Source organism: Schistocerca serialis, chromosome 3 (genome assembly GCF_023864345.2).
Source record: "Schistocerca serialis cubense isolate TAMUIC-IGC-003099 chromosome 3, iqSchSeri2.2, whole genome shotgun sequence".
NCBI classification, from domain to species: Eukaryota; Metazoa; Arthropoda; class Insecta; order Orthoptera; family Acrididae; genus Schistocerca; species Schistocerca serialis.
In genome coordinates, this window is record NC_064640.1 from 758,004,178 (window position 1) to 758,013,905 (window position 9,728).

Here is a 9,728-nt window from a genome sequence, read left to right on the forward strand (position 1 = left end):
TGGTTCGTCTTTTCTAGCCTGCACTATTGGGAAGGCATCCAGCGTGGCACGAGAAATAAAACATCTAGACGTTTAAAACTAACCACAAACGGTTACGTTACTTACATCTTCAACATCCAGCTATTCGGGTATGTCACTTCTCTATACGTACATTTGGGAAGGCTGCTACCAGAAAAATTACACACCTACCTTACTCTATGTGAGATTCATCGTCTTCTCGCTGCGCTGCATCTCGAATCAGAGATCAAGCCCACTTCATCTGTCATATTTTTTTAACACAATGCAATTTTCGCCATTTGACTGTACGTTTTAATATTCACTTACTTCACGTGGGGCAATCACATCCTGTTATGCGATGACTTGTGTACATGATCAGATACCGTATAATAGGATGAACAGAAACAATGGGACGAATAGAAGCTACCAATAAAGTTCAGTGCTATCGCGTCGGAAGGCAAATGGCAGTATCATTCAAAGACTGGTTTTTTCCAGGTCGATAGTGAACCTGTCTTGCAGAGAAATTACGAATTTTAGAGTTGGTGAAACTGTTAGTTCATGTTGTGTTACTCGACGGCAAACATCGTATGTGGGTACTAAATTGTTTGTTTCCAACTTCATTTCCAAGTACCAAACTAAATTGTGTTGTTTTAATTTAAGTACATAGTAAGGAAACTTGCATTATCGAATCATTAAGTGAAAGGGCAGTTTCGGCCAACTGATAGTGTAGGATAATGCCTTCGGATATTATGGGACTAGTAGTAACAGCAACCGTCAGTGTTTCTCAACAAGAAGACGGAGAATTTAACGGAAACGGGACACCGCCTATTACTTTTCTCAGCCCACGAAATTGTACTTTGAGTGAACTGTGTGGAGAAACGAGGCAATCATTTATGCTGTATGCATACAAAATTTGTTTTTTTACATACACTTCAACGTCTGCATACTTACTCCTCAAGCCACCATATTGTGCGTGCCGCAGGGTACTTTGTACCACCAAACCGGTCGGGGTGGTCGAGCGGTTCAAGGCGCTGCAGTCTGGAACCGCGCGACCACTGCGGTCGCAGGTTCGAATCCTGCCTCGGGCATGGATGTGTGTGATGTCCTTAGGTTAGTTAGGTTTAAGTAGTTCTAAGTTCTAGGGGACTGATGACCTCAGATGTTGAGTCCCATAGTGCTCAGACTCATTTGAACCATTTTTTCATCAGTCCCTAGGGGACTGATGACCTCAGAAGTTAAGTCCCATAGTGCTCAGAGCCATTTGTACCACCCATGGTCATTAATTTTCTCTTCCACCTGTAAATAAAGTGATGGACAGGTAGCTACGTATATACCTCCATACGAACAGTAATTTCTCTTCTTTTATTTTTCTGGTCCTTACGCGAAGTGCATTGTCGACAGTAGAATCGTTCCGCAGTCAGCTTCAAATTCCGGCCCCCGAAATTGTGTCACCAATGTTCCTCGAAAAGAACGTCGCCCTCTCTCCAGGGATTCCCATTTGAGTTGCCGAAGCATCTCTGTAACCTATCGGTAACAAATCTAGCAGCCCGCCCCTAAACTGCTTCGAAGTATTCCTTTAATCCAGCTTATTGTGTATCCAAACTCTCGGGCAGTACTAGTGTTCTACATGCGGTCTCCTTTACAGATGAACTACTCTGTTCTAAAGCTCTCCCAATAAACCGAAGTCAACCATTCGCATTCCATACTACAACCTTAATTTAAGTATTAACTGTATTTTTCTTACTTGTCACTTCTTCTTCCGTGTGTATTTGCTTTTAGTACTAGGGGCAGAAAGTTGGCTGAAACCAGACGTAAACAGTAATGAAATCCTAAACTCAGATTGGAATGTATACCGCAGAGACAGGCTGGACAGTGAAGGGGGAGGCGTGTTTATAGCGATAAGAAGTGCAATAGTATCGAAGGAAATTGACGGATATCCGAAATGTGAAATGATTTGGGTGAAGGTCACGGTTAAAGCAGGCTCAGACATGCTAATTGGATGTCTCTATAGGCCCCCTGGCTCAGCAGCTGTTGTGGCTGAGCACCTGAAGGATAATTTGGAAAATATTTCGAGTAGATTTCCCCACCATGTTATAGTTCTGGGTGGAGATTTTAATTTGCCGGATATAGACTGGGAGACTCAGACGTTCATAACGGGTGGCAGGGACAAAGAATCCAGTGAAATTTTTTTAAGTGCTTTATCTGAAAAGTACCTTGAGCAGTTAAACAGAGAACCGACTCGTGGCGATAACATATTAGACCTTCTGGTGACAAACAGACCTGAACTATTTGAGAAAGTTAACGCAGAACAGGGAATCAGCGATCATAAAGCGGTTACGGCATCGATGATTTCAGCCGTAAATAGGAATATTAAAAAGGGTAGGAAGATTTTTCTGTTCAGAAAAAGTGACAAAAAGCAGATTTCAGAGTACCTGTTGGCTCAACACAAAAGTTTTGTCTCAAGTACAGATAGTGTTGAGGATCAGTGGACAAAGTTCAAAACCGTCGTACATAATGCGTTAGATGAGTATGTGCCCAGCAAGATCGTAAGAGATGGAAAAGAGCCACCGTGGTACAACAACCGAGTTATAAAACTGCTGCGGAAGCAAACGGAACTTCACAGCAAACATAAACATAGCCAAAGCCTTGCAGACAAACAAAAATTACGCGAAGCGAAATGTAGTGTGAGGAGGGCTATGCGAGAGGCGTTCAATGAATTCAAAAGTAAAGTTCTATGTACTGACTTGGCAGAAAATCCTAAGAAATTTTGGTCTTATGCCAAAGCGGTAGGTGGATCAAAACAAAATGTCCAGACACTCTGTGACCAAAATGGTACTGAAACAGAGGATGACAGACTAAAGGCCGAAATACTAAATGTCTTTTTCCAAAGTTGTTTCACAGCGGAAGATTGCACTGTAGTTCCTTCTCTAGATTATCGCACAGATGACAAAATGGTAGATATCGAAATAGACGACAGAGGTATAGTGAAACAATTAAATTCGCTCAAAACAGGAAAGGCCTCTGGACCTGATAGGATACCAGTTCAATTTTACACAGAGTACGCGAAGGAACTTGCCCCCCTTCTTGCAGCGGTGTACCGTAGGTCTTTAGAAGAGCGTAGCGTTTCAAAGGATTGGAAAAGGGCACAGGTCATCCCCGTTTTCAAGAAGGGACGTCGAGCAGATGTGCAGAACTATAGACCTATATCTCTAACGTCGATCAGTTGTAGAATTTTGGAACACGTATTGTGTTCGAGTATACTGACTTTTCTGGAGACTAGAAATCTACTCTGTAGGAATCAGCATGGGTTTCGAAAAAGACGGTCATGTGAAACCCAGCTCGCGCTATTCGTCCACGAGACTCAGAGGGCCAAAGACACGGGTTCACAGGTAGATGCCGTGTTTCTTGACTTCCGCAAGGCGTTCGATACAGTTCCCCACAGTCGTTTAATGAACAAAGTAAGAGCATATGGACTATCAGACCAATTGTGTGATTGGATTGAGGAGTTCCTAGATAACAGGACGCAGCATGTCATTCTCAATGGAGAGAAGTCTTCCGAAGTAAGAGTGATTTCAGGTGTGCCGCAGGGGAGTGTCATAGGACCGTTGCTATTCACAATATACATAAATGACCTTGTGGATGACATCGGAAGTTCACTGAGGCTTTTTGCAGATGATGCTGTGGTGTATCGAGAGGTTGTAACAATGGAAAATTGTACTGAAATGCAGGGGGATCTGCAGCGAATTGACGCATGGTGCAGGGAATGGCAATTGAATCTCAATGTAGACAAGTGTAATGTGCTGCGAATACACAGAAAGATAGATCCTTTATCAAAATAGCAGGTCAGCAACTGGAAGCAGTTAATACCATAAATTATCTGGGAGTACGCATTAGGAGGGATTTAAAATGGAATGATCATATAATGTTGATCGTCGGTAAAGCAGATGCCAGACTGAGATTCATTGGAAGAATCCTATCGAAATGCAATCCGAAAACAAAAGAAGTAGGTTACAGTACGCTTATTCGCCCACTGCTTGAATACTGCTCAGCAGTGTGGGATCCGTACCAGATAGGGTTGATAGAAGATATAGAGAAGATCCAACGGAGAGCAGCGCGCTTCGTTACAGGATCATTTAGTAATCGCGAAAGCGTTACGGAGATGATAGATAAACTCCAGTGGAAGACTCTGCAGGAGAGACGCTCAGTAGCTCGGTACGGGCTTTTGTCAAAGTTTCGAGAACATACCTTCACCGAAGAGTCAAGCAGTATATTGCTCCCTCCTACGTATATCTCGCGAAGAGACCATGAGGATAAAATCAGATAGATTAGAGCCCACACAGAGGCATACCGACAATCCTTCTTTCCACGAACAATACGAGACTGGAATAGAAGGGAGAACCGAGAGAGGTACTCAAGGTACCGCCACACACCGTCAGGTGGCTTGCGGAGTATGGATGTAGATGTAGATGTAGAACCCTTACATGCTCGTTCCATTTCGTATGGGTTTGCAAAGTTTCGCGTAGGTATTTAATGGCTCTGAGCACTATGCGACTTAACTTCTGAGGTCATCAGTTGCCTAGAACTTATAACTAATTAAACCTAACTAACCTAAGGACATCACACACATCCATGCCCGAGGCAGGATTCGAACTTGCGGCCGGAGCGGTCACTCGGTTCCAGACTGTAGCGCCTGGAACCGCACGGCCACTCTGGCCGGCGTAGGTAGTTTATCGGCGTGACTTTGTCAAGAAACATACTCTGACTGTGTTCTTGTCAAGTTAAATGAATAAATAAAATGAAATAACGAAAACGACAATATGCAAAGTGATGGAATTTTAATTCTGATTTAATGAGACACATAACTCTGTACCTCAAATATATTTTAACGTATTAAAGGTATTGGTCGTCTACTTTCAATTAAGCGAAAATCGCAATGAGGTCGCATAGATGGTCTACCAGCTCAAGTGCGCTGACGATATCGCCTTCCTGGCCGATTATCATATTCTCCTGAATATCTCAACGACCTACAATCTCACTTAAACTAGTCTACCATCTGATGCAAATAGTGACTCCTCATGATCAACCGGTCCAAGAGGAAGGACAAATTTATAGGATGAAACACCGAAAATTTCGGCTATAAGACTTCTACCGCACCATTAAAAACCGTGCTACGCAATTAACAAACACACTAAAACTCCTCTGTAAAGCCCCTAAACATAAAGTATAATGTAAATTCCACGTACTAACTATACACTAAAAGTTCATAATGCACTAAAACTATTTAAAATTCTAACTGGTCAAGCATGGAAGTTACATCCTTCCACCTCAAATTATAAGTTTGTTTGCGTTGCCACCATCCGCAAAAAGAACAAAAATCTTCGTTTTGTAAATAAAAACCACCTGTCTAGATGCAATGTATTTTATTTCTTCGATACACATTCTGCCTTTTACTTTAAGGCATCTTCACTGAAATCACGGCCAGTCTGTAAATCATACTTCAGAGCCTGGTAGACGGTTCATCGAACCATCTTCACAATAATTCTGTTATTCTACTCTCTAACAGCGCGTGGAAAAAACGAACACCTATACCTAACCGTGACAGCTCATTTTTCCCTTATTTTATTAGGATGATCCTTTCTCCTCTGTAGGTCGGCGTCAATAAAATATTTTCGCATTTGGAGGAGAAAGTTAGAGATGAAATTTCGTGAGAAGATCCCGTCGCAACACGACACACACGCACACACACACACAAACACACACACACACATACAGAGAGAGGGAGAGAGAGAGAGAGATAAAGAGAACTGAAATTAGCAGACGCTAATTTTCAGCATATACCTCATTAGGTTGGCAACGCGTACGTAAAGAAACCAAACAGAATGAGACCTAAACTGGCCACGCAGTCGTACGACTTCAAATTACAGTTTTTGAAAAATACCCACAACTAGTGACAGAAAACTAAGATTTATCCACAGCAATAACAATATGAAAATTGTGATGAAAATAAGGTTAGGTTTGGGTAAGTGAAGTTATAATGCGACCTCCAGCATGCGACCAGATGACAGGAAACGCAGAGGCCAACCAAAAGAGCAAAGACCTGTAGCACTCATTTATTAACGTAAGAAACGAGGCTGGAAATGTTTTATAATCTACATAAATCAAATATAAAAACAAAACTGCATCATTGTATTTTACATTGAAGATGCCTTAAAGCAAAAAGTGAAACACTTCTGGAAGAATAAAATACATTAGAGCAAAAAAGGCTTTTTTTTTTTTTCAAAATGAATGTATCTGTATGTCACTAACAGAACATGTCTTCTGTCAAGCCATCGTGGCCTGTATTTACGATGCACTAAAATACCGTCACTCCCTCCAAATCCTCGAACGCTAAACAGTCCGCCTCGAATTCTATATCTGGCTACAATCACCCATTCGAAGTGTTTATAAGATAATCAGTTTCTTCCCCTCTTCTTTTTCACATTTCACGTTTCAGATTTCCTTAACTTCCTAAGAACCTGGTATCACAGAACCTTTCGTATCATCCCTCATTAACAGCCTTCATACTCTGACACAGATGTGTCAGCTCTGAAGTATTCGACAGTGACTTGACGAATACTCTCATTTATTAACAAACTGAAACACAGTCACAGTAGGATAACTGAAATTATTCTTAACCTGCCGAGGCCCAGCCAAAGTCCACTAGAACCCCCAATAGAACGTGATAGCTTCACCAGACATTCTAGGAATCAGCTTCACCAGACATTCTAGGAATCAAAATCAAAGTCATCGTATAAAGTATCAATGACTTCCAATGAAACCAATAAGAAAGAAGCCAAGTTTACAGGCCACGACAGGTATTTCACACTCAGATAGTGCACAAGATGCTAGGTGATCGGAAGTAAGGAAAAACGACCAATGCTGGTCCCTAAATAATGCCAGGCACCGTCACTGAGGGCACTACTGGACGTGTTGCGAGCGTCTCCCAGTGCAGTCCGCAGTATCTTGCGAGTTTCACATAGTTCTGGCCGCGGTCTGTTTCAGCAGTTGTGTGGCCGGCATATCGAGTCTGAGTCGGAGCCTGAGTCTTCATTAGACCAGCTAACACGATGTCACTTCACTTAACCGTATATTAGCACTCTCCGCATCCTATCACAACGGAACTGCAACTGTCTTCTCCTACCCGACCACAAAATCCGCCGTGTGGATTGCCCATTTTTCCAGCTTTGACATACTATTCATTATCTTTTCCATGTTAAAGCCCTTCTTCTTACTGCTCTTCTCACTCCTTTTCTAATGTCTAGGACCAGGTCATGGACCGCATCACTTCTTTTCACATCCTTTTCAAAACACATTTCTCCGAGAGAGATCAGTTTATTGATGCCGTTCCTGTGGAATGTTTGACAATCTTGACGGAGCCGCAATCTTATGTCTGCTTGCACCGCTTCATAACTATCAAAGTGAACTCCTCGAAGGTGTTCTTTAGGTTTTGGAAACAGATGGAAATCGGATGGGGCCAAATCGGGACATTATAGAGGATGATCGATGACAGCCAACTCAAAGCGTCGGATTGTAGCAGACATCGCAACGCTGGGGTGTGGTTTGGCATTGTCGTACTGAAGGAGAGGGTGCTCCATGATGGACGAACTCTTCGCATGCGAAACTCGATTACACCACCTCACCTGAAGCCATACATCACACACCGACATGTTACACGCTAGAATTGAGAGCCCTCCTGCGGCAGAGGGCTGCAAATATATGGACATGAAGAATAAGAATGTAAAAAGTTAATGACGTTTGTGGTGTCACCGCCAGACACCACACTTGCTAGGTGGTAGCCTTTAAATCGGCCGCGGTCCATTAGTATACGCCGGACCCGCGTGTCGCCACTGTCAGTGATAGCAGACCGAGCGCCACCACACGGCAGGTCTAGAGAGACTTACTAGCACTCGCCCCAGTTGTACAGCCGACTTTGCTAGCGAAGCTACACTGACCGATACGCTCTCATTTGCCGAGACGATAGTTAGCATAGCCTTCAGCTACATTTGCTACGACCTAGCAAGGCGCCGTATTCAATTGATAATTAATATTATGAAGCATGTACCGTAACGAGAGATGTTCTACAATTGTGGATTAAAGTTAAGTATTCTACCAGTTACCTCCTGTTTTGCTAGTCTTATTTCTCTGACCTGTTCCAGACCTAACGCCAGTCAGCGTGTAATTAAACGAGTGCATTTCGGCCTCCTCTAGAAAAACAGAGTTGGCTCTTCTGCCAACACTACAACGTTAGTTTTACTTAAGAACTTTGAGTTGTCTCTTAAAAATTTCTGAGGCATTACTTTTCAGCACGCCCTCGTGTATATCAGACGCTCCAGTTAAGTTCAGTTACTTATCGATACGAGAAATTCCGCGTTAATACCGATACCCGCGCGAATGTGCACTTCTCTGCAGTAAGCGTAGTTTACACGACGACACTAGGTTGCAGACAAATGCGCTACCGGCCACTGCGCATGCGTGCCGCGCGTTTGCGCAACTCGTTGGTGAAACTAAACACTTTCTACGTGTTCCTAATTTGGCGACACTAGTTGCATGAGTTTTTCTATGCTTTGAATAGGTGTTTGTGGGATTTCAGTGCTGCTGATTACAAAAGTAAGCAACATACTGCTGCCGTTGAGATCGTCATGTGCGATCATAACATAGATGGTTTGACAATATCTGAGCTGCAAGGCAAAATTTATTGAGTTAAGAGCACATATACAACTGATGATGATGAGGTCCCATTCTCCGAGGAGCGTAGGGAACGATGCGGGAGACCCCCACCGCCGACTAGGCAAAGCCGTAGCGGAGATGGTTTGCCATTGCCTTCCTTCGACCGTAATGGGTATGAATGATGATGATGAAGACAACACAACACCACCCAGTCATCTCGTGACCTCGCCGAGAATCAAACTCCGGACCCCGTGCTCAGGAAGCGAGAACACTACCGCAAGACCACGAGCTGCATACTATACAACTGAATAAGGAAAAATACAAGCAAGTGTAATTCTAGCTCTGGCAATGCTCTCGTTTGCAAGACTAAAATCCCGTCGTTCGAGTTGGCCAACTCTTTGTTAAGGAATATTGTTGACAGGAGGGAAGGCTATACAGATTCAAGAAGTCGCATTCTTTATTCAGTATTCAATTATTTAAAACTTCGCAGCAGTGCTCCCCATTCGCATACGTTAGAATTTTGAAATATTGCCACTTTGCAGATCTACCTTCAAGATAGTAGTTTGCAAACCATTCTCTGCTTAATGCGGCCTGCTTCGAATAACTATTGCTTTCAGTATTAACAATTATTACTCTTAATGTTAATAATTATTGGTGTTAATGAAAAAGCGTCATCACCAACTAAAACCACATCTTACAGCATGCAAAAGAAAATGGCTCTGAGCACTATGGGACTTAACATCTGAGGTCATCAGTCCCCTAGAACTTAGAACTACTTAAACCTAACTAACCTAAGGACATAACACACATCCATGCCCAAGGCAGGATTCGTACCTGCGACCGTAGCGGTCGCGCGGTTCCAGACTGTAGCGCCTAGAACCGCTCGGTCACACCGTATAGCATGCAGAGTGTTCTCGATTGTAATGCACACAATATGATATACCATTTCAGTTCTGGCGAAAATGCTTCATGCGTTACAGTACTTTTACTCCTTATCGCATAATTAACTCTATTTAGAAGAAACG